Below are 25,880 nucleotides of genomic sequence, written 5' to 3'. Positions count from 1 at the left end.
CTACTACCCTGCCCTGCACGTCCATATTTTACAAAATACTGACAGTAGTGGGGGAACAAAAGGACAGTGGCAAATCCTGAATGTTTTTACTCCTCTTCCAGTCTGACTGGTTTCATTTCCTAAGAAAGGTGAAATCACGGAGAACACCATTCACCTGGAACATTAAATGTGCCATCGTCTCTGCAATGTCATGGTCAAAAATGGAATACCTTGACTTTGTTTCTCACCCAGTCTTCTGCCCCCTGCTTGGGCAGTGAAGCTGTTCTCCTGCCTCCACTGACAGCCTCGCCAAGTTGGCCGAGGGAAGCTGAAGGGATATACATCACATTACAGCCTTCTCACTGCCAAGTTCTAGTCCGTTTCAGCAGTATATGTGAAAACCTCCAAAGCAAACACCGAGAAAGGAAATCAAAATTAAATTAATCCTCTCCAAGGATAAATAAAGCCTGGATGCGTTGCTCTTGAGCTTACAGGATGGAAACCAGAAAGGTTTTTGCTTGGATTTTGATGATACTGGTGTGCAGATTCCTGATTCTTCAGACCAGTAAAGAGGAGAGATACTGACCTACAAAAGCCTAGGTTCCTTCCTAATGTCTGTGCAGTTAAGAAAATATGCCTCAGTAGTTGATGTTTATAGACAGTCTTCATGATGGTGTGTGTGGGTTAGCAACAGAAAGTCGTCCTGTGAAAACAGCCACTGTGTTCTAAGAGGAGAGAAATCAAACTCTTTCTTTGCACATATTAGCATCAAAGAACAAAATGGGCATTTGGATATCATATAATTTCAGGCAGATACCAATGATTTTAAACTTTTAGTCTTCGTTTTTATGAATTGAGAAAATTGAGGTGGGACAGGGTTCTTTTCATTGCTTAACTCTGTGTCACCAGATGGCTGAAAATTTTATTGTCTCTTGATTTTGATGACCACCTGAAATGATTTGGACTAACTCCTTGAGGGTAGTTTTCTGATCAACATCTGACAGACAGCCACAGAAAACACACAGCTACCTACTTGAAAATCTTGTTTGCTTTTTCATCAGTCTTCATTGAAAGATAAGACCAAAGGAAACCTCATTTGGTGTTACTAAACACTGATAAAATACTTTTTGTGGTGAAACCTAAGTTAACAGCAAACAGCTATTAGGAATTGTCCTTTAGTTAGCCTACGGCAATTCTTCTTAACATCGCTACTTTGGATGTGCTTACAATTCTTAATTATAGTTTTCCAGTTTTTGTTGTTGTTGTTGTTGTTGTTTTTTAAGTCACACACCATTCTGGTGACTTTGCTGGGACTGTGTCTATGAACAGTTCAGTTCCAGATCACGACAATAAAGCAAATACCGCAATAAGGCAAGTCATACAGCTTTTTTGTTTCCCAGTCCATATAAAAGTTGTTTACACTATACTATAGTCTATTAACTGTACAATAACATTATCTCTAAAAAAAAAAAAGTACTTATTTAAAAATACTTTATTCCGTAAAGACGCTAACCATCATCTGAGCCTTTAGCGAGTCATTATCTTTTTGCTGGTGGAGGGTCTGACTTTCAATTGTAAAAAATGCAGCATCTACGAAGCACAATGAAATGACGCTCAAAACGAGGCATACCTGTATTCATAAAGATTTGGAAATTTAAGCACCCATAAGCTATTTCATTGATTTCATATGTTTTAGAACAGTGTCCCTTTTACTCTCAAATACAAATTTCATGAATATAGTTGTGGAAAATTACATTTTTCATGAAAAAGCAATAAATGCTGGAGTGCCAATATGTATTGGGCACCAGAGCATTGAATGAAATGTTTAGGTGGTCAGAGCTTCCTGGCTCCCCTATTTTTGGTGACGTCTTGGAGGATTGTGTACTGCTTCATAGAATGAGAGTTCATCACCCACATCTAACAATGCAATCATGAGAAAAAATAATAATAATACTGAAAACGGAATAAAAAATAGACATTTTCACCACTTATGGAATTGCGAGACAGAGGAGTTTTATTCTTGTGCATAAACATGTAGCCAGAGCCCCTCATTAAGTGACTGGCGGAGCGGAAGGGTAGATAACCTGATACAGATTTCTATATAGGTTTCCAACAGGTGGTACAAACAAGTTTAATTGCGCTTCTGTTTGTGCACGCAAGCATTCACATGCACAGTTAATCCAATTTCATCCAGTGCTTTGGATATTCACCTCTGCAAACAACGGAGGTCACTGAGCACAAGGCTACTGCTCCATTGGCCCTTCATGTGCATTTTTAAAAGGTAACTCCTTCTGAAACTTTTTATTTTCAATTGTTCTAAGTATGAAGTTCATTAGGAAAAGAAACTTCACTGCTGTTTTTTTTTTAAATTGTCTTAATAAATATTCATCTCGGGAGGCAATGAAGTTATCATAAAAAATACATGGCTTAGATGTGAATTATACCTCCTTTGACACGGTGCCCTGGGTAAATACACAACCTGAACAAATGTCCAGGCAGCTATTCAGGGGATCAATTACTCTAGGAGTCGGAAATCTGTTTACAGCCACACACCGCTTAATGACGAAGCTACGTTCTGAGAAAGGCATCATTAGGCAATTTTGTTGTGTGAACATCATACATTGCACTTATACAAACCGAGATGTTATATCTTTGACACACCTAGGCCACATGGTATAGCCGATTGCTCCCAGGCTACAAGCCTATGCATCTCGTTACTGCACAAACAACACGAGATTAAACCAAGGGCAGGAGAAAAGGGTGCATGCCCGGGACACAGCAAACACAGGACATATGAGGCAGCTGCCAGAGTAACGCGGCACGCTGTTTTACAGAAAACTTTTTATTTATGAGTAAAAAGAGTACACTCTAAGATAATGATAAAACGTATAGTATAGGAAATATGCAAACCAGTAACATAGTTGTTTATTATCATTATCATGTATGATGTACTGTACATAATTGTATAAAGGTGGGACAATTAAGTTTGTGAACTTTCCCCCATGTATGTGCTAAACCTTTATATGACTGGCAGCGCAGTAGGTTTGTGTACACCAACGTCACCACAAATGTGTGTAATGCTTTGTGCTGTGATGTTATGGCGGCTGTGATGTCTCTAGGTGGTAGGAATTTTTTAGCTCCATTGTAATGTTATGGGATCTATGTCTTATGTTTGGTCCGTCATTGACTGAAACATCCTTATGCAGCACATGACTTGACTTTCATCGTCCTGACCGATAGTCAAATAGAGAGGGAAGAACCAGGCTTAAAGAGATCACACGTTCTTTTATTGGTTGTGGTTGGAGTTCAGTAGACTTCCAATTAAAATATCCCAAGTAGGGGGAAACGATTGTAACGATGAGATGGCAGCTAGAAATAATTAGGCGGATTTTTTTTATATTTTTGTGCTGAGTAAGTGTTTGCTGAAGCCCACCGACACTGTGTGAGCAAGATTTCATCTATGTCAATGACATTGACCCAGACATAGATACCTGAAAATACACAGGCAGGGTTGCCTTGTCTGTGTATCATTTTACTGAATTTTGTGAGTTGCTTATTTGGTACTTTGATATTGTGCTGAATGCTTTCTCTGTATTATCTTAGTGGCTGTAATAATTCCATGAGGGTTATTGTTTTAGTTATTCCCATTGTCTAAGTGAGGACATTGAAGTTTAGAGTACAGACACTACCCTATGTGAACCCCAAAGTCCATGCCATTAATGAGAATGTAAATGAAAAAAGAAAAAAAATTAATAGGTTTCTAATATGCCCGTAAGAATCAGCTGGGAAAATGTAATTATTAAAGGATACAAACAAAAGGGCATGCATAGCCTGTAAGAGCAAATCTGTTGAGAAACATAGGGATCAATGTGAAGAAATGACAACCTGGTAGGAACACAAATTGGTACCACCTTTCCGGAGGATAATTTGGCAATTTGTGTCCCAATCTTTATAAAAAAGCATATTCTCAGATTTACGAACTTCCGTGTGTGAGGATTTCATCCAAAAGATGTAATCAGAGAGGCAGCAAGGTTTTCGCTACAGGCTTATTCACTCCAGCATCGCTTCTGCGGAGCGTGACAACATTTGAAATAATCTAACTATTCATTAATAGGAGATTTTGTAACTTGCTCAATACCTTCTTTTATACGACATTGCTCTAAAATCTTTATATCTAGCTGAGAGAATCCAGTCGTATTTATCAGGGGGCAAATGATGCCCAAGAACGTGGTAACAGGTTTCCTGGACAGAACTCTCAACTGGCTCGTGGTTAAGTGGAAAGCTGTTTGCTAACTACCGTATTTCCCTGAAAATAAGACCTACCTGGACAGTCCACTCTAATGCGTCTTTTGGAGCAAAAATTAATGTATGACCCGGCAGTATAGTATAGTATAGTATAGTATAGTATAGTATAGTATAGTATAGTATAGTATAGTATGTTATATACCAGGTCTTATAGTAAAATAAGACTGGGTCTTATATGAAGTTTTGCTCCAAAAGACACATTAGAGCTGATTGTCCGGCTAGGTCTTATTTTCGGGGCAAAACAGTACATGTTTGTTGAAGAAATAACTTGACTGATGGATACAGTCTGTTATCCCCTGGCTTCAACAGTGTTTATGTCTGATTGGAAACTCTTCAGCTCATATCAGACCCTGGAAAAGCACTCTACTGTCTGAGGTTTTCTATTAGTTGAAGATGGCAGTGAAATAAATTTTGAGCATATGGAGTCACCTGGTTCCATTTTTCAGATCTAGAGCTTTGGGCAATGTCTGGTCATAATAAATAAACTGTAGCCCTAATTATCCTCCCTGTAATGTTTACAAAAGACAAGGGCGGGTTGTAAATAGAATAAGAGCAAAATAAAGGGTTGAAGGCTTTATTGCTGATACTGCTTATTCATCTGAAACCCAGGAAGTTTCTGTTCCTAATGTAGAATCAACCACTGCTTCAGGAGCTCCTGGAAGTAGCCTTTGGAGAACTGAAATGTATCTTTTGTTCTCCAAAGATACATTTTGAGTATGTATCTTTGGAGACAAAGAATGGTTTCTTGTTATTTTTAATTCATCAGCTAAAAATGTGTCTATTCGAATGTTGTTATTGACCGAGAGACTTCTGGATCATGTGGCTTTATACCAGGAATTGCGTGGAAGTGAGGCTGGGCTTTACCAAAGTGGAACAACTTCAGGGAACCCCCTAACCCTGTGAGGGCCACGTCCTCTGTCACCCCCAGTCTGGACTCCGCAAGATTTTCCATCCTAAAGCTTCCTGATACTGCATCTATCCCGCCAGGTCCAACAAATGAGTCCACTTTTATGACGATAGAAACCAAGTATTCTAGAACACCGTAAAGAGGGTGGAAATTTTAATGTATTCGAGAAGGAAAGAAACTTGTTTCCCAGCAGAGGTCCTCCTGGAAGCATAGCTGGAACAGGGCAGCCCGTACAATGACATGTAACATCCCCCACAAAAGTTTAGGCAGTGGGAGGCATGGCTTTTAAGAGAGTTAAGTAATTTTTTTCTAAGAAAAATAATGCTTCTCTTCGGTAGCCCAAATTAGAGCAAAAATTATTCAGCACATAATTTTACCAAAATCCTCACCTTGAATTATTTTATTTCATAGTTCAAAGATGGGAAGTGGAAGTCTCTCACTTCTTTCCCTTCTTTCTATGTTTGGATCCCTTAAGTTTCTGAAGTTCCAGTTTGCTCATGTGGAAAATGAAGACTGACCCGTAATGCCACCCAAAGGCTATATACAGAGTACAATTTAAGAACAAATAGCCTAAAATTTGAAGTGATGAAAGATAACAAAAATATTATAATAATTTTCCACATTGAGATATTGTAGACAATTTTCTATATAGTTTAAGTATTTACAAATTGAGATATAATTGACATATATTACAATTTTCAATATAGTTTAAGTATTTACAAATTGAGATATACTTGACATATATTAGTTTCAGGTATACAACGTAATGATTCAATGTATGTATATGCTATAGTTTAAATTTTCATCCTATGTGCTACCATTAGTCCATGCCGTCCACCCCCTCATCCATCCCTCCTTTCATCCATTTATTTCCCAAATAGTTATCGCTGATCTAGTCCTCAGAAATCATTGTGCTAACTTACGGAGGTACATGAATGAATAAGCGCACTGCCAGTGAATGTGTGGTCTGGCAGGGGAGGCACGTAGGCGACATTCACCTATGCTACGTGCTATGACAAAGCTACATGCACGGTAGAATAGAAAAGACATAGGTCACTCGTGTGTCTGGGTGGGGCACGGGTCAGGCAGGGCGGGTGCCCTGGGTGGTGTAGGATAAAGAGCAGTGTCCAGCGGAGGGATCGTAAAAGTCAACAGTAGACGAATGTGGTAGGTAGAACAATGGCCCCCAAAGATGTCTCTATCCTACTCTCCAGAACCTCTGAATTTGTTGTCTTACAGGGCAAAAGGGACTTTACTGATGTGATTAAAGACCCTGAGGTGGAGAGATTATCCTGGGATTAAAGACCCTGAGGTGGAGAGATTATCCTGGGTTATCCGGGTGGGCTCGATATAATCATCCGGGTCCTTGTTAGAGGGAGGCAGAGGGGTGAGAATCAAAACATCAATCCAGACAGACGTATGTCTTCATCAACAACAACAAATCCTTCCTCATGGGTATTAACAAATAATAACATTCCTGAATGCAGTTGGGGAAATAATTTTTTCAAGTTTTTAGTTATGTTCATAGTGTGACTAGGAGCCTGGAACAGAGTCTTTGAACATAACATTCAATACCTAAAATGTGCAAATGTATCTTGCAAATCCTTTATGGGTTTATATACGGGGCGGATAACAAAGAATTTGGAAGCAACTAGAGTTACTGCAGCTGAATTGGCTGGTGGGGGTAGGGGGAAGTGTTCTGAAGATTATGTGAGGGAGAAGAAAATCATAGACAGCACCTCAAAGAACACAATGGGAATAACTTTACCTGAAAGGCCTGGGACAATATTCTAGGTAAAAGGAATGGTATCTAGTATAGTTCAGATGTCAGAAAGAAATGTGTGTGGGAGATAAAATATTCAGTGTATTTTTACAATACTGGCAAAACATAGGCTGGATGGAAAGCTGCAGAACAAAATTCAGGCTTCTAAAGCATTCAGACCTGTGTTCAAATCCCAACTCTGTTATGTGATTTACCATATTTATGACCTTGACCTTGATCTTCACTTAACAGCTCTGTGACTCAGCATCCTCATCTGTAAAATAGGATAATAGTGCTTTCTTCACAGTGCTGTTACCAGGATTTAATGAAGGTATATTTGTATAGAGCTTAGTAATATGCCTGGCACATAGGAAACACTCAATAAGTGTGATTCTTATCATGGTATATTCTCCATTAGACCTTGCAGTTTCATATCATGGTCTAATCTCAAGCCTCCAGTCACCAACTTGGTATTGGAGTTTGGTCGCTGAAAGCTGAGCAGATATGCAAATACACAAAAACCATACCAGGAAACAAAGTTTTTAATAGTGACCATGTTGGCCTCTTTGCCAAAGAACAGTGACCAGATGTGGGTTTTCTGGAAGGCCTTCATGCGGGCGTTAGGAGCTGCATGTGCCCAAACTGGCGTGGGACCCTGGTTCCAAATGCATGTAGTTACCGTAGCTGTCTGGCTGGGTTACCTGTTCCCTCTAAGTACCTCCGACCTAAGCAGTTTCACACGGACATGCTGTAATGCCTTTGATATGCAGGTGAGATCAACTCTTCACTGAGGTCCTCCAAGATCATAAAGCTTATTGCTTCAATATGAGTGAACCATGGCACGCTCAGATTTAGAAAGCCCCATGTAGGACAGAGCCAGTGCATTTACATAACATAAGGTAATTTGACAGCACAGTAAATGCACTCAGTATCAAACCAACAGCACGTCTGTAGCCCCTCTATTTAGACCATCCCCTCTTGTTTGGAAGCCATATTGTCTGAGTTAGGGGCCTTTTCCTAATTTATTTGTGTTCTTTTTCTCTCACAACCTCTCCCTGTGTAGCAATGAACAAAGTATATTGAGCTCTAGGGGTATTATTTTAATTGCCAAATTTTATCTAAGATTTAAACATGCAGCATTAGAAAAACTTCAATGTATATAATTTTCAATGTAATTTCGAAGGTGAAATTGACTTTTTCTGGACCTGTATCTTTAGTTACTAGATTTTGAATAGCTTGGAAGTGCAGTGATGCTTGGAAATGTAAATTTTTGGAAGGAAAAATTTCGGAAATTGTGACCTACTTAACTTTTAATGGATTGGACCATTGAGCCAAGGGATTGGTGACCACCCATTGGGGTTTCAAGCATGGCGTCATGATTGTTAAAACTCCAGGCCTAGGGTGGTTGGAATTAAGTTAAGATAGTTTCTGTCTGGGCCAGAGACTTTCTAGAACCAGTCACATGGGTTTAGCATCTGTGTAGTGAGCCTGTCATCTCTGAGCTCAAGGCCTGGCAGATTGCAGATCTTACATGTTTGTTGAATGAGTTGGAACATGACGCCATCTACCTCCATAAAAGATTCTGTGTTGCCCCCACTAAAAGCATAACAAGTGAAAGCATTAGAGGGAATTACAATGCAAGGCCACCCTGAATTAGAATCGGTGGCTGTAAGAATAACAAAACATCTTTGCAGGAAACACTGTATTTGGAAAATCATCGGAAATAAATCCACATGGCTAAGTAAAAGTCAAAAGCTCTAAATATAACGACTGCCTTTTCCTTTTCTAATGTCTGGGCTTAACTCTTGCTATCCTGGTATCAGTCTTGGAGAATCAAAACTGTGGCAGCAGAAAAAGACTCAGAGGCCAGCTGTGTGGTATGTGAGTGGTCAGCAGTTCATTCCCTACGTAGAGTTGCTCCTGGTCTTTTCATACCTTCGCCCTCCATCAAAAGGCCTGTATGTGCTTCTTTTTACCATTTGGCACTAATTTTAAATGCAGGGAATGCTGTATGGGAAGAGAAATGGAAGATGACCATCTTCTAGAACCATAGGACCTGTTGTGTTTGTTGTCATGGTGATACCACTCACCTGGTGTGATGGTTCTTCCCCAGTGTGGCACCACTTTCATGGCAGCGTACGGGTCGTACGTGTGAGCAGGTATTTGGTCGCCATAACGACTGGCGGTGGGCAGGGGTGGCAGTGACTGACCTGCAATGTGTAGAAGCGTCTTTCACAACAAAGACGAGGAAGCACTGTTTGTGAGCTTACTGAACATTTATTAGGTTAAAAAAAATGTTGTTCAGAATTTGGGTCTAGGATCTGACTTTCACGTCTACGTAAATGTGAAGTGTGCTCTGCACACAGTGAATATGTATTTGAATTTCCCAAGAATGAAACTACCATGTACATTGAGGGATGACAAGGCTCGGAGTCAGAACTTCCCAGGAGCTGTTCACCGTTTCAGACAATCCCATCACAGGGTCCATGCTGCCTGGGGGATGCTAAGCCCCAACTCCTCACACTTGGTCTGCATTTCCAGCTTTCACATTCAAGGTGAAGTGTGCAACTGACGATTGCATCTTCCTGGGTAGAAGAGGCGGACCAAGCATATATGTAAATGCATAATGTTTTTTATAATTTACTTTTATTTGTCCTTTGTTAGGTAGTCAGGGCATTATTTCTTTTTAAAGTGTGTATGTAAGTTAGTATCGCTGCAATTCCTTTTAGCATAGCAAAGGAGACACAACCTGACATTTGTTACAGGGATGTTGGGTTCCATTGGGGACGGGAACCACTCATCTAGTGCTTATCATATCTCCAGTGCTATGATAAAGGTACTAAGATCATTCTTAGGCAGCAAAAGTGCGAGGCGGGATTGTCCCAATTTACAGATCAGAACACTGAGGCTTGCTTAGTGAAGGTGAAAAGCGAGCTTGTAGTTGGGAGCCAGCATTCCACCTTGTGCAGGTCTGGCTACTCACACCCTGCTCATAAGCACTCTCCAGTTTACCTCCAGTCAGAGGCTCTGCTGCTGCCTTTTCATCGGCCAAAAGTGAGGCCACATTCTTGTCCCCTTGTAAAGACTCCCCAGCCGGTCCCCGAGGGCTCTCCATGTAGGTCAGCCAGCACCTAGTATGTGTAAGTGTCCTACTTGAGGAAACATGCATGGTGAACTCGGGGAACAGTGTAGTGTCCCTGAGGCTAAAGGGCTCCAGCCATCCGCAAGACCAGACCACATTTGGATTCTATTTGTAATAACATTCAAAGTCAAATGACAGTGAGGCTGGCTGACCCTGTATGTTTATGAATGTAGGGACCACCTGGGAGTTTTGTTAGGGGAAGTAGTAATGGGACTGATGAGGCTCAGAAAGACTGCCACACAGACGGGTGGAAGAGGAACATTCTAGAATCCACATATTCCATCTCCCAAGACGTTACCACCACCCTGTCCCGTTCCCCGGGCTCCTGGCAGGAACACCAGTTGATTGTGACAGGCAATGCGACTGTTGCTATGGCTACTAGCCAGAGGGCCGTGCATCACCCTGATACTGGGGACTTCTCTCCCTCTCTTTGCCCCGAGTCTTTTCTCTGTTCTCCTAAGTACTATTTCTATGACTTGTCCTCAGGTTGATGTTTTTCAATTATTATACATTTTAGAAAAGCTTTTAAAGTGGTATTTTCCAATGTGATAGAAGGAGCAAATGGGAAAGAAAGACAAGTGATTTCTACCTCCTCTGACCAAACGGTCTTGATGCAGAGCTTCTGGGGATGTCCTTCTTCCCTATCTTTAAGTATTTGATTTAATATCTAAGATCAAGAGCATAGCATGACCTCTAGGCATGGACACATTATCTTGCAGGTCCTATTCCTCAACCCACTCTTACTTTGGGCAAGATACTTACCCTTTTGGACCTCAGTTTGTCATCTGTAAAATGGAGCAATAACAGTGCTTCATAAGACAGTTGTACTGATTAATTGAAATAAACAAAACCACTTAGTAGAACTGTGCTTAACACACAGTAAATGCTCAGTAAGTTGCGTTAGCAGTAGTGACAGCGGTTGGAAAAGTAGATCCATCGTCGTTGCTCACAACAACCTTTCACAATTCTGCAGATGAGGAGACTGTCTCAGAGAATTTAAGTGACTGGCCCATGGAGAATCACTCCGTAACGGATAGATCCAGGGTTTCTCAACCTTGGCCCTGCTGACATTTTGGTCTACATAATTCTCTCTTGTAGGGCTGTTCTGTGCCTTGTAGGACATTTTGCAGTATCCCCGGCCTCTGGATGCCAGTTACATAGCTCAAGCTGTGACAACCCAGAATGTCTCCAGACATTGCCAAATAGCCCCGGGGGTGGGGTTTATATGCAAAATTGCCTCTGGTTGAGAACCACTGATGGAAACCAATAGATCTCTGCCCTTTTCATTATCCCCATCATGAAAGGAAATCACTTTTTTATATATATATTTTTTTAAATAGATGAGCTAAGCGATGAGGTATTTTTTCACTTCAGAAAAGAAGCTTTTGCTTTCCAACTTTCAAACTATATTATTTCTTTAAATAATCAGCATTGCAGGTATAATGAACACTTAATTCAATTAAAATAAATAATGATACGCAGCTAGGAAACTGTCCCTGTGGTCAATGATTAGAATAAATATACTTCGCTCTTCAGAATTCTCCGGTTAGCAGCATGGGAATGAAGGCAGTCCTGAGCAGATATCAGCGGGGTCTTGTCCCGTGCAGGCTGCAGGCGCACTGGGTATTGCAACTGCAGGAAAAGATGAAGGTCTGGAGGAGAATGGGGGGCGGGTCTTCTGTGGGCGGAGTGTTAACAGCTTGTGTGAGCTCATGGGCCCTCTTCTGTAACTCAGGGGAAAGCATACCTCCTCACCTTTATTTAGAATACTTGATTTGAATTGTCAAGCATGAGATCTTTTCCTCGACAGCAAGCCCTTCTCATCATGCTACCAAGTTTTCCTAGCTGATCATGTCATCTTTTTCCTGCACTGGCCACCCAGGACAAAGGTCTAGGAGAACAGGTGGCCTCTATTAATGTCTGTGTGGAGCCACCAGGGTTCACAGCACCTTTTGGGGGCAGATTTTCCCACCCTTTCATGCAAACATCATAAGGCAGATGCACCACGGGTTTGCCTAGCATGGGGTGGAATGACACCCCGAGAAACATCCACAAATGGTGTTATTTGCTTCTCCAGGGAAGAACAGAAGCCCCCTGATGTTTTATATATTGTAACCAACAGTGAGGACTGACTGGTTTCCATATGCTGACCTTTCCATCTAAAGCTCTAAACGTACTTGTTGCAGTTGCTTCTCTAAGGCTTTCCTGTAAAGTGCTCACGGGCAGGTGTCTGGCTCCTTCTAATGTCTTCTTGTACCTGTTTTGGTAAATTACTATGACCACAAAGAAATTCCTTGCCTCTTGTGAGCAGGGCCAGTTGGGAGTTTCCCCTGGAATGGGTGACAGCAGATGCCACCAGCTATGGGATTTTACTGATTGCCCAAAACCATCTGGTCATCACCTCCTTCTCATATTCCCACAGGTACCATTGCCCCCTAGAGCCTGGGAAGGGTCTTTTCATTTAGAAATATTGTTTGGAATCCATATTCCCTTATTCCCTAGATTTCTTTTAATTTACTATTTAAAAAAGACTCCCCCTTGCTTATGTATAAGTCTTTTTTTTTTTTAATTTTCATAAACCTTCACATCTTGCTTTTGTCTTAGCCTCACCATAACTAGCAAAGTAGTGGGACAATTTCTAAGACAAGTGTTAACACCGATGGGACACTGATGCCCAGAGTCTTTCACTTGGGCAATCTAGGGTTAACTGTCTTCATCCCCAGCCCAATACAGACATGGCTTAAGAAGACAAGATGCGATTAAGTGTCCTGTCCACTTTATACATATGTTTTACTAGAAAGTGGTTTAAGACTTTAAGTAGACCTTGGAGGTCAGCTTCCAGGAGCCCAGCAGATCATCTTTTCCCAAATAACTCCAGCCTACCCTCAAGGAATAGATCTGGGACATAGGAATGCAAGCCAGGCATCCTGTGTCATTTTGACACCTTTATTAATGTCCCATGGTTAGGAATGAAATAATCTATTCATACGTGTTTTAGCTAAGCCTGGAATATACATTTTTAGGGCAGGAGGAGGGGAGGGGGTTGAGTGGAAAAAAAACAAAACGCTAAAGGGGAAAAAAAGTCTGGATGGACTTTGCAACCATAAATGGTAAAACTAACCCTCTTCCACTGCCAGCTACAAGAAGAGCCGAGTAAGGTTTTGATTTACAGGAACAGCTCAGCAAGGGCCTTGTAGAGAGCTTCATGCCTGCCATAAAAATGTGATTAGCTATAAAACAGAGAGGTTTAACAAGAGAATTTAAACACAAGCAACAGACCTACTCAAAAATAAACAAAAACAGAAATTGCTCCCTGCGTGTCTAACCCAACTCCATACAGACCAGGGTTAGAAGAATTCCTTCTCAGGCTTGTGATATAATTAATAACTTTTTACTTTTAGAGTCTAAAGAAAGGAAAAGGAAAGATGACCTTGAACTTTACAAATGATTTCAATCTGCCTTTCATCTACAGCTCTTTAATTTGAGGTCTGCAAATCCTAAAGCATGCCTAGGCGTCCTCGCACAGAACAACTCCCCAGTTCAGACTCACCCTGACACCAGGCTGCAAGGAAATAGAAGTGAGGGGGAGCCTCCAGGGCCTGGGGAAGGGAGAATGTTTAAAGCTGGGAGTCTCTCAGCCCCAGTGCTTTTTGCAGCCCATCTTCGCGTAATGTGTGGCAAGCCTGTAATACAGCACTATACTGCATGGAAGGTCTTCGATCAGAGGTCGAATCAGCTCCAAATGATGGAACTTTTGAAAACAAGAGGTCCTTCTAACTTAGTCTGAGGAGGTCTGTTGGCTCAATGTGCATGATACATATTTACTTAAAATACTTGCACATCTAGCTAAAGCACAGGCATGATTTCTTAGTAATTCATCACAACAGCCGTGATCTATGGATTTCTCACTGTGTATCAGTCACTACGCAAAATACGGCTGTGTATGGTCTGTCCGCACATCTCCCAACAAACATTCTGCGGTAGGTTTTATTACCTCCATTTTACAGATGGGGAAATCGTATCCAGAGAGATTATCACACGACATATGAAAGTTGGAGTTAGGATCAACTCTGATCTGTCTGAATCCAGAAAACAAGCTCCTAACCTCTGTTCCAAAAAAGTGATGGCACTTGTTTTGTTTTTAGAATTTAATGAAGGGCTCAGGCTTGGCAAATCAAGCTCCGCTATTTCTGGCTGCAGTTGCTTTTTCTGTCCTGCGAAATACCATGTGTGCCTCCATTCTCTGCTTAGGTCTGATGCAATTGCAGAGCAGACATCTTCGAAAGACTTGTTTCTTTGCCTAAGAGGCACACCTCCTGAGTTCTCAGGCCACACATGGGGTTCCCTTTGATTGTTCTTGTCCTTTGTGCATTCCGGGCTTATCCATGTCCTCCTGAATACAGTTGTCCCAAAGCTCTGCTGTCTGGAGTGAAACACTGCTCTACTGGAATGTATACGGTGTGGTGTGGTTAACGGCAATATCAGGTTCTCCTGTTGTTCCAAAAAGCACTGGTGCATTTTACTGCCCCAGAAATTAAGCAAACATAATGTAATATTTTTAAACATTAAATGATCACTGTCATGCTTTAAAGGTGTAGTTGTCTTTCTAAGCATCAATTTTCTCTCCATCGTGTTATACATTGGGCTTGAAGGGGAGGAAGGGATTATTTTGATTTGAAAGATTTCCAGACACATCCTGGAAATTAAAATAAATAAAACTATGATGTGACAGGTTTTGTTTTCAATGACTCCTAGTCCTATAAGTTGAACCTCACCTAAATTCTAATTAAGACTTTATCCTCTGTATGCCTCTGTCAAAACTCAAACTCTTATATCATAAGCATCCCACACGACTGTCTCCAGCTTCACGAGGGTGTTGCTTATGGTAAATTTTCACCACTCTTGGAATGTTAAAGGGAGCCTTCTATTAAATGAATGCTCAATTTGCCTTATTAACATACTTTATAACTAGAGTAGATTTTTCTTTTCAAAATGGCTTCCGTGGTGATTTCTGTCAGAACAAGATCTGGGTGAATTCTAAGGTGGGTACTGAGAACCTGTAGAATGATTTCCTCTTTCTGGAATTTCACCTTTTTCCCATAGTTATTTAAGGGACAAATGCCTATTTCAGTTAGAAGTCCCATCTTTGGAAACGCTTTCTCATATCCTGTGTGGCTGGCATGCCCCACGTAACCCTTTTCCGTACCATTATGTGTGCCTTTCCGATAACACTTTTGCCCTCATCATGTAAATATTTGCTTAGGTAATTTGATTTCCCCACTGTTTCACATATAGTACACAATAAGTATTTGTGTTGAATTAGTGAATGAATGAATGAATGAATGAATGAATACACTTTTACAAAAAATCAAGGCCGTTAAGAGAAGTTTACTGGTCTCTCAATACCAGGCAGATTATGGGAAGTTCTGTGAGGTGCAGGCACATATTATCAAAGTCTATGTAAGTGTGGGCTCATGTTTTCTTGGGGACCAGAGTGATTTCTAGGGGAGTTTGGTATTTCCGTTGGGCCTTAAGGAATAGATCATCTCTGGTTAGGTGAGATTGACAGAGAAAGAATTCCTAGAGTAACGGATGATAAAATTGCAAGGTCTAGAAAGTCTAAAAGCACAATTCATATTGGAGACTAGAATGTGAGTGTAAGATAGAAACTCATAGGAAGAGTGAGAGAATGAATACATTTTGGTGACACATTTTAATGGGTCTTAAATGTCTGGCCAAGTAATTATATTTAATTTTGAAGGCAATTGGAGAGCAAATGTAGGTTTTTGAGCCAAAGAAAGATAAGACTGAAAAAGTGCTATGAGATTAATATGATCATAGTATGTAGTATATCTAAGGATAAGAAGTTGAATGAGCAGAGAAATCTCCTAACAGTCTATTTTAACATTCTAGATTTGAGGTAAGGAAATATAAATTGGGAGTGGGGGGAGTGGGGACAGAACGCTGGAGGTGACAAAGACATTTTTCTTAAAAGTTGGCAGACCGTCTATACACACAAGGCTTAATTAAGCTATCAAAGGAACTCATTTGCTTCTCTCTCGTATATTTTAAAAACTTGCCTTAAAGGCAAAATCGTGAAATTCTGTCTTTTTATTTTCCCCATAATGGTTTAAATGTGAGCAAAGAAGCCCAACTTTCAACTTTAAAGCCAGTGCTGTTTTGGATTTTGCGAAAACCAACCAGCATCGTAGAGCAAAGAACTAAAGAAATGCTATTTTACAAAATTCACAAATGCTTCAAACTTGCTATTAGGGTAAAATACCTTTAGCAACATGGGTTCTGAATATGCAGGCAGGTCCACTTATATGTGGAAATTTTTTCAATAAATATATTGGAGAATTTTTTGGAGATTTGAAAACACTTGCAGATGAACCCTATGATGGTCTCAATAACATTTTCTTTTTTTGTAATGTATTTATTGTAAAAATACAGTATATAATACATACAACATACAAAATTACATTAATCGATTATTTATGTTATTAATAAGACCTCAGGCTATTAGTAGTCAAATTTTGGGGGAGTCAAAAGTTATACGTGGATTTTTGACAATTTAGGTGGGGTCAGCATCCCTAACCCCCATATTGTTCAAGGGTCAACTGTAACAATATTCTTTTGAGGTCTACCTACTCACTTATAATTTACAGGGGAATTTGGTGAAGATTCACAACCCTTATACTAAGTAACATGGGAAGTTGCAATGTGAAAGGAAAGTGTTTCTTTCTCATTTTTAACATGTCTTCCAGAAATTGAGACACAGGGATTATAAACCAAGTGAAAAGCAGTAGAGAGGGAGTTCTTTTAGAAAAATCATCCAAAAAAAAGATCATCCATAATCTTTTCAAAAATAATAACTGATGGTTGTTGTTTTTTTAAATGGTTATCAAAGGTTTTTATGAAAGCATAACTTTTAGAAGGTGGTAGAATCAGTATACATCAACCCAGTAGCCATTACCTAGATTAAAATTGTATCTTTAACTTCAAGTACTAAGTTGCATACAAATTTTGTATATGCTCATGTGCTAGGGAGCACACTGACACAAATGGCATTAGTCTATCTAAGAAGTCATGATGCCAAAAAGTTAAGAACTAATGAGCTAGAATAGTGGTTCTCAAGAGCCAACCTAATCTTTACCAGTCGGTAGTGAAATGAGCAAAATAAAGATGGTGTGCGTTTTTTTTTTGTTTGTTTGTTTTTTGTAAATATAGAAGCCTGTATTTTATTTCTAATTTTATTTGAAAAAGTGATGATAGATTCTAGAATCTATTGCTCTTTCTTCTCTCTTTCTCTCTCTCGTCTTTCTCTAAGAGCCAGAGAGCCCCTGTGTTTGTTATACAACTAGCAGTATTGGGTCCAGTCACTTAAGGAAGACTGGACTTTAAGAGTAGAGCAATTTTCCATAGCACTGGTTAAATCACAGAATTGCTTGAATAATGCTCAATTAACTCTAAATCAAGTAACTCAGGAAACCCTATTCTTCTAGATAGCATTTGCACACTAACTGTAATGACTGGACTAGCCTAGACTTCCCTTAATGGTGCAGCTTCTTGCCGCCTACTGCACGACGCTCGGAGACACTGGGTCTTGATGGTACTCAGGAAGGCGCATTTGTTTTATGAGGCTCCTCCAGAGTGGTTGTGAGGTAGGTGTCCTCAGAGCACATTCTGATCCTCCTGGATGAGAAGGTAAGTGTAGTGTGTCAGAAGGGAGAGAACAAACATCCAGGACTGGGAGGTTTGGGTGCATCCTGCAGGGGGAGGTACACAACCCGATTGAAGGTCTGCTTCTGCCATTCACTCCCTGAATCTTTTTCCTGTTGTGTAATTGGGAGGTGTATTAATATCCTGGGTCTGCTGAAACAAAGTCCCACAAACTAGGTGGCTTAAAACAACAGAAATGTAGTATCACAACCCTGGCGACTAGAAGTCCAAAATTAAGGTGTCAGTGGTGCTATCCCCCCTCTGAGACTGGATGGAATGCTTGCTCCTTTGTCTCTTCCTAGCTTCCGGCGGTGGCCACGGACTCTTGGCACTCCTTGGCTTGTAGCTGCAAATCACTCCATCTTCTTCCTCTGTCATCCCAGGATGGTCCCCCGGTGTCTCTTTCTTTTTCCTTTAAGGGCACTGGTCATACCTGATTAAGGGCCCACTCTACTCCCATATGACCTCATCTTTACTAAACTCATTTCATCTGCAATAATTCTACTTCCAAATAAGGGGTCACCTTCTGAGGTACTGGAGGTTGGGGCCTCAGCTGCTCTTTATGGAAGACACAATTTGATCCATAGCAGAGAGAGGGAGTTTATGTGGCTAGAACAGTTCAGGCATTCCTAAATCTGAGTCAGGCACTGGTCCAGTGTGACGGTCTCACAGTCTCGTGAAGAACTAGCTAAAATTACAGGTTCCTTTGACCTGCCTGCAAGTGTAAGATTAACCTGATTTAGCAAGTGTGAGATTGTGCCTTAGAATCTGTGTTACGATTCTGCAGGAAATTCCCACATCGAGGAACCCTGCCAGAAGCATCCATTGAATTGCTGCTTTGCTGAATGTACTGGGTAAATGATATGTTATGATTACGTAAAACCTACGTAATAACCACGTGTAACCACGAGTGACATCTTCACAGTGCACTGTATTCCATGCTCGGCTGGTGTGGCAGGGGCAGGAAGTACTGTTCATAGATTATGCTTATTTAACTGAATGTCCACACTTTTAGGGAAAATTGAAGTTCCTCCTAATCATGCTCTATTATACAATCAAACACATTTCAACGTTTTTATTTTTCCATTCTTTTATTATCAAAGGGATGATGAAAACTGGGTCGTTCACTCTCATTACCACTTTTTTATTTTATTTTTTTATAGTAGCAAAGGCTCTTAAAGTACAACCAAAATGTAACTATGAATTCACCCGAGCCTCCAAGGACTGAAAAAGGCCGAACATTTGATCAAAATGGCACGTTGAAAGAGCCTCCTTTCAAGATAGAATACAGATGAAACATAGATTGACTCAAGCCAAAAGTGCTCTTTGCTGCAGACTCACTCAGGTGTACCTACATTGTTAATCCCTGCCTGTGTCAAAGTGATTGCAGGCTTCTTCACGGAACCAATTTTCTGATTTGGGAGACGGAGATAATTGACAGTGCATGTCTTTCAGTGTAATAGTCAGTGGACTCTGCGAGTGGTAGCTGTATGCGGTGATCGTGCTGGAGGGAAGAATTGGACCTTCATGGGTTTTAGAAAAGATGGTTTTGCTTTCAGCCCTTTTCTCAACCAGAGGGATCAACCTTAGTATTAACAGGTGTGTCTCAGAATCACTGAGTTGCATGTGGAGTGAAATGTATAATTTTTGTTAGGTAGTTTGCTGTTTCAAATAACACATTTTTGAAAAGCAAACACGGTTGATTCTTAAATAATTTACAGTCTCTTCATAGTTTCCTTTGAGTATTTTCAGTTATATTTGTGTTCCAATGGGACTTTTTTGTTCTTTCCTTCTTTCTTTCTTTTTTCTTTTTGCAGAGCCAGTCTTACGGATAATGCTTTTACTTTGTAAAATTGCCTCCAGTGTATTTGCTGCCTGGTGATGATGTATATAAAGTGAGGTTGGATGATTCCTTGCAAAAGTCTGGTACATAAAATATTTTGCCTAAATTATTATTTCATAGGACGTGCTATTAGTAAGAATTAGTTAAATATTCTGATCAATTTCTATATGTAGATATAGATTTAGGAAGAGTGTGACTGAACGGAGACGAAGTCTGTGAACTTTTCTCAGGGTCAAGTTAGAGCTACAACTAGAGAGAAAAAAAAAACATTTCTAATCATAATATCTTTTGGGTTCATCTAGTCTCCACTGAGACTGAAACCTTGATCTTGATTTCTTAGAGGAGTGTTGCCTATCTCTCGACAGATCTACTATTCTCTGTGTCTTTGGGTCCAAAGTTATCAGAGAGAAGCCGGAAAACCCAAGTTGAAATAACACTCCAATAGCCCCAAGACTGTCTCTGGCGTTCCACACAAACATTCAGACCTTCATTGCAAAACAGTAGCTTTAAGCAAAGAGTGGCATCTATAGTTCATTCCTAATGTTTACCAGCTTATCATCCAGTCACTGGGTTTCCTCCGTCTGCTGCTGTGGCTTCCTTTGGGCCACAGCTCATCTTCAGTGTCACGCTTCAGTTCTTTCATTGTGGACTGATGAATTCTTAAATACCTTTCAAATATTTGCTACTTACATGAACTCAGGTTAAACAACTTAAGAGAAACTCTCAGTTTAATTGAGGACATAAATCTATGGGGAAAAAATTTCCAACATTAGGACATGATAAATGATACAATGAAAAATATAATACAAGAGCAAAATGCAGTACAAAATGTACACGAACGAGTGTAAGAAGAAACCCAGGGGTAGTAAGACACTCCTTATGAAAGGGACAGTCAGAGATGAAGAAGATACTCTTGGTCTTTACAATATTCATTCATTCATTCATTCGCCATGTACTTACTACACATTTCTATGTATTGGGCATTGTGTTAGCAATGACTAGAACATGGTTTTTGCCTTGAAACTCCCATGTTGAGAGGAAGACAGCTAGATGAATGAAGAATCACAGCATCGTGAAAAGCGCTGCCCTGGAGAACTGAAGGATGTGCTGTGGGACACAGAGAAAGGAGCACGTCAGAGATAAAGTGAAGCTCTTTGGTTTGCAAAGACGCAGTCCACTCAAATGAGTTTTAAAATAATGGGGCCATTGAAAGACATGAGAGAGGCTCACAGAGGCAAAATGCAGAGGCTGTCTGGTCTCTGGAGGACTGAACATCAGGTAGCCACTCCGTATTGACCTGTCTCTGGGTCAATAACCAGCCTCATTCTGCTTCTCAGTACATATATTTTCTTCAGTACTGAGTCATTAGTATTTTTCTGAACAATATATGATTTTTTTGATAAGGTCTACTTCTGTGCTTTTAATAAAAATGGCCTGCAGTTACCTTCAAATTAGCTTTTTATAGTTAATAAATTGGAAATTGTTGACATTTACAGTTGATTCTATAATTTTTTGAAAATACTCTCTACAGCTGCTTAGGCACCTACTAAGTTCAGAGCAAATTCTGTTAGATAAGAGTTTATTCTTAATTAAATTTTAGGATTAAAATGTACAAGTAGTTCAGCCTGAATATTTTCAAATTTTATTTACAATATTAAATTTTTAAATTGAGTTTCCAATAGTTATTCACAGGAATGTCAGATGATTCACCTCTAGCAGAATAAATTTCCAAAATTTTATGTTGATTCTATCAATTGGCTGAATAAAACCAAATTATTATTAGAATTAACTTGGTTTCCCACTTAAAGCATTGGATGACATTGACATAAAATTTGTATCACTTAACTTTGTGTGAAATTCTGCTGCTAAAGGAGACACCATATTGACAGTTATTGCTTCACTCTTTTTATATGCATAAAGCGACTTAGAAATGAAAACAAGTGAAATTAGTTCATCAAAGCATTGATTGATTGAAAAGTCATGGTTGAAGGACTGATATATAAAGTCACCCGTAGCCACACATGTTTAAATAGTCGATTTCAAGCACAGTGTTCCTAAAATAACTTCTAACTTTTCATAGCAGTTAATTCTTCTTCTTCAACAGATTATATGTCTTGTGGATTTCACGAGATCAAGGAAGCTTTGCTAGAGTGGTGGGGCCAGAGCTTCGTGATAATAAGTAGGTGCTGATTTTAAAGGGTTTGTGACTTCTTTGACTCCAAAGTGCAGTATTGGAATTGTATTATTAACAATATAATTTTAATGTCAAATTCAGTCTCCTAAGTGAAAATGACCTCACTGTAATTCAATACATGAATAGTGTTAATGGAATGACAACATACAATAATACATTCAATTGTATTTTTTCCCCGGAACACAAAGCTATGGCCACCCTGTATCTGTGCAGAGCAGATAAACAAGGTCACGCAGACAGTGGAGGTCTGGGTTTGTAAGCTTCCACCCTGAAGAGTAGGCTGGCATCACAGTGAGACTTTTTGACTGCGCCATGTTCTCTCTCCTTCAGTGGCCTGGATTCTGCTCCTTCCATTGCTTTTGGTGGTTCAGGGTGCAGTGGCAAAATGGGGGGGTGAGCACTAAGGATTAACATGGAGGAGGAAGATGAGAAAAACAGCGGCTCTCTTTGGAAGAGTTAAGAGGTCACTCTTCAAGTCATCAAATTTAAATCTTGCTGGTGTTGTTCAGTAACATGGTGACTTAGGGAAATCCTTCAGCCTCTCATGATCTCAGTTCTGTCACTTTTCAATGAGGAATTGGCACAATGACCTCTTCAACTTTGACATTGAAAGACTCCGGGTTCTATACCTCAATGGTAGAGCTCTTTTATTTTTCATTTTTCTCTTTTTGTTTTAATCACTGAAAGTACAGCCTGTTTACTTTGATCTTTCAATATAAGGAAATTATTTGAGGTGAAAAAGTTTTCTTCTAAGATTATTCACGTGGAAACTTAGCATTCAACATAGGGATTCCGAAAGATGATTATAGACAAGAACTATGATGCAGAGTTCCATGTGGTGATATCAAATCAAACAATTAGTTTCAAATCCTGTGAGTTTCGCATCTCATCAGTAGTGTCAAAGTCAAGATATGTAGCATTTCTTGTATTTCATCCCTCAGCAGGTGTTAAATTCCGCTAGAGACTAGGTGGCACATTTTTATTTATTTTTTAAATCCAGAATGCTTTGTCATTTGACAGTGTAACATATTAAACTAGTTAAAATATTTCGTGAATGAAATCACATGTCTGAAATGTGGTGTAAGTTACTAGAGCACTTGAAGGGTAAGCTGGGGTTTAGTCCGTCTCTTTTATCTTACCTACCGTGGTTCCCTGAAAATAAGACCTAGCCAGACAATCAGCTCTAATGTGTCTTTTGGAGCAAAAATTAATATAAGACCCAGTATTATATTATATTATATTATATTATATTATATTATATTATATTATATTATATTATATTACATTACATTATACCCAGTTTTATATTATAGTAAAATAAGGCCGGGTCTTATATTGGAGTAATTTTTGCTCCAAAAGACGCGTTAGAGCTGATGATCCAGCTAGGTCTTATTTTCGGGGAAACAGTAGTTTCTCAACCCCAGGCATTCCTTTTTTTCCTTTCTTTCTCGGATCCAGGTAATTACCTTAGTCATAAAGCAGATTTCTCTGCCTGGACAGCTCATGCAGATTGATCAGATGGATTAGGTAGAAAAATTATTTGGGCCACTTTTATCTGGTTTAAATGAGTTAAAACTCAGAGCTTTGGGACTTCTCCTTTCTCTGATTTTGCATTCTCACAATCCTCTATGATCTGAAGGAGCATTGCACTGGATTTTCACATGAAGTATTTTGATATCAAATCCATAGATACATATGGACAAGCTCAATGTTAGAGGCTAAGTACTGTAATGTACACACATTTAAGTTCATGTGCCTAAGAACGTGAGCTCACGAGAACAGGGATTTTCTTTTTCATTGTTATGTTCCTTTTGCCTTCAACAGTGCTTGGCACGTGGGCTGCTAACTAGATTAACCTAATGCGAGTGAGGGTAACCCGCATTCACTTGCTGGGGAGAACCTTGCACGGCTCTGTATCTGTAGCCCTCAGAACAGAGTCTGCCTCTCATTTGTTAAGTGAGTGAAAGGACGTAAGGATTGGGTCCTTCACAGTCTAGTTTGGGAGAAAAATTAGCAAAATATGAAAGAGCAGTAACAGTTTGGGACCACTGTGACAAATTATCACAGGGCAGTCATATTTTAATTGTCCATATAATGATACAAATAATTGTCTTAGTCAAAGTAGGAAAATAATATGTAACATAAATCAGCCCCCAACAGACTTTGACATTGTTGGATTATTATTATTTATTTGTGCAATTAATCTCTGAGTGCCTCTGTGTTCCAGGCAACACATCAGGTATTAGGGAGTTGATGGTAAATAACACAGGTGTAGGTCTTGCCCAAATTGAACTCATCATCTAATGGGGAAACCAGTCAAAAAACAAATAAGATGTAAAATGTTGATTTTTGAAGGAAAAAATTGGATGTTTAGGTAAAGAATAACAGAATAGCTTCTCTTCAAGACTGGAATACTGAAGCTGAACTTAAAGGGTGAGAAGGAACCAGCTCTGTAAAGAACATTCCAGACAGAGGAAAGTATGTGTACAAGTCACTGAGGCTCTGAAGTGTGGAACTCAATCCCCGAAAGAGCTGTTCTAGATGGTGATGAAGAAAGAGGCAGGAACTGACGGGTTTTGATCAAGCGGACATTGAACATCCATGTACCACCATTTACATGATACAGTGGCATTTTAAGGCTCTTGCTCACGCATGGAAAATGGATTGTAATGCACAAGAATGGAAGTGGATAGGCGTTTGCTTCGATAGTTCATCAAAGGAATGGTGGCGAATTTGACTAAGGTGGTAGCAGTGAAAAATGTGTGGTATGGAAGGATTTAAGGTAGAATTAAAAGATTTGCTGTTGGGGAAAAAAATGGAAGAGGGTCAAGGGAAAAGTAGGAAAGGAGGGGTTCTCTGAGGTTTCTGATTGAAATAATGCGTGAATAGTGACGCTCCTTACTAAGGTGGAAAATACTGGAGCAAGGAGACAGATCTGGGCTGGGGGCGCAGGGATTCAGTGGCAGACAGGTTAATTTTGAGAGGTCTGCTAGACAAACTCAGAGACGTCAGGGAGGGGTAGGGACCCAGATGTGTGAATCTCAGAGGAAAGGTATGAGCTAATCACATAAATGTAGGAATCATCAACGTCTTGAGGGCAGAGTGATGGAGAAGCCACAGGGCTTATTAAAATTCAAGCCTTCAGGTTACGGAAACAGGTAACTGTTCCTACCAAGAACCATGAACTAATGGCAACACTTTTCTCATCCCCCATTATTTTACCCAATATTTCATCCTCAACCTGGTCTTATACTTTCTTTACTTGCCATAGGACCCTCATCGGCACACATTGACTCTTCCTGACCATGAGTCTATTTTCTGTTTTATTTTTCTCATAACTGCCCTAGTTTTTTCTGTAATCTCTTACCTCTCTACTCCAGTCTGCTCTCCTTTCAATTTCCCAACCTGGTCCCTCCATCAGCTGCTTCTCAGCCTTTGGACCTTCACCATCTACTATAGACAGTGGTCTACAAATAGTCGTGCCCCACCAATATTTGTTAAATTAGTAGCAATGTTAAGTTCTACAAATCTCTTAAGGTATGGCTTCCTTTTCAATATCATTACATGTCTTACTTGACTAAAAACGAGGCTGAATTCCTACAAAAAAGGAAGAAGAAGAAAGGAAAGGAGGACAATTATTGATCAAAGGGCATTTGTCGAGCTGGGTGCAATTTGCATGTGAATCAAGCAATAAACTTTGTTTTCATGCGATATCTTACCAAAATTTTCAAACAATGCCATGAGTTAGAAACATTTTCTCCGCTAAGCTAAAATGCTAGATAGTCATGGTTCTCCTTAGCATTTAAACTCCATCCCATCACCATGGATACCCAGAGTAATACAGATTTGATACGTTGTAAGTTTTTAATCAGTAGTTACTGATAAAATGAAATTTGCTCTGTAAATATGTCCAAAGATATTTGCATTCTCACAGTTCTCTAAAATATGAAGGATCATTGCACTGAATTTTCATAAAGGCATAATTACCTATGGTGTTTCCCTGAAAATAAGACCTACAGTGAAAAT

At 39.8% G+C, this 25,880-nt stretch overlaps 1 protein-coding gene across 3 annotated transcripts in view; it reads left to right on the top strand.

The window, feature by feature from the left end:
- Window positions 1–25,880, top strand: part of FBXL7 (F-box and leucine rich repeat protein 7) — a 343,790-nt gene that overhangs the window by 144,445 nt on the left and 173,465 nt on the right. The window lies entirely within an intron of this gene.

Source organism: Rhinolophus sinicus, linkage group LG03 (genome assembly GCF_036562045.2).
Source record: "Rhinolophus sinicus isolate RSC01 linkage group LG03, ASM3656204v1, whole genome shotgun sequence".
NCBI classification, from domain to species: domain Eukaryota; kingdom Metazoa; phylum Chordata; class Mammalia; order Chiroptera; family Rhinolophidae; genus Rhinolophus; species Rhinolophus sinicus.
Note: the sequence above shows the minus strand (reverse complement) of the source record. Positions and strands in the feature narration are given on the sequence as shown.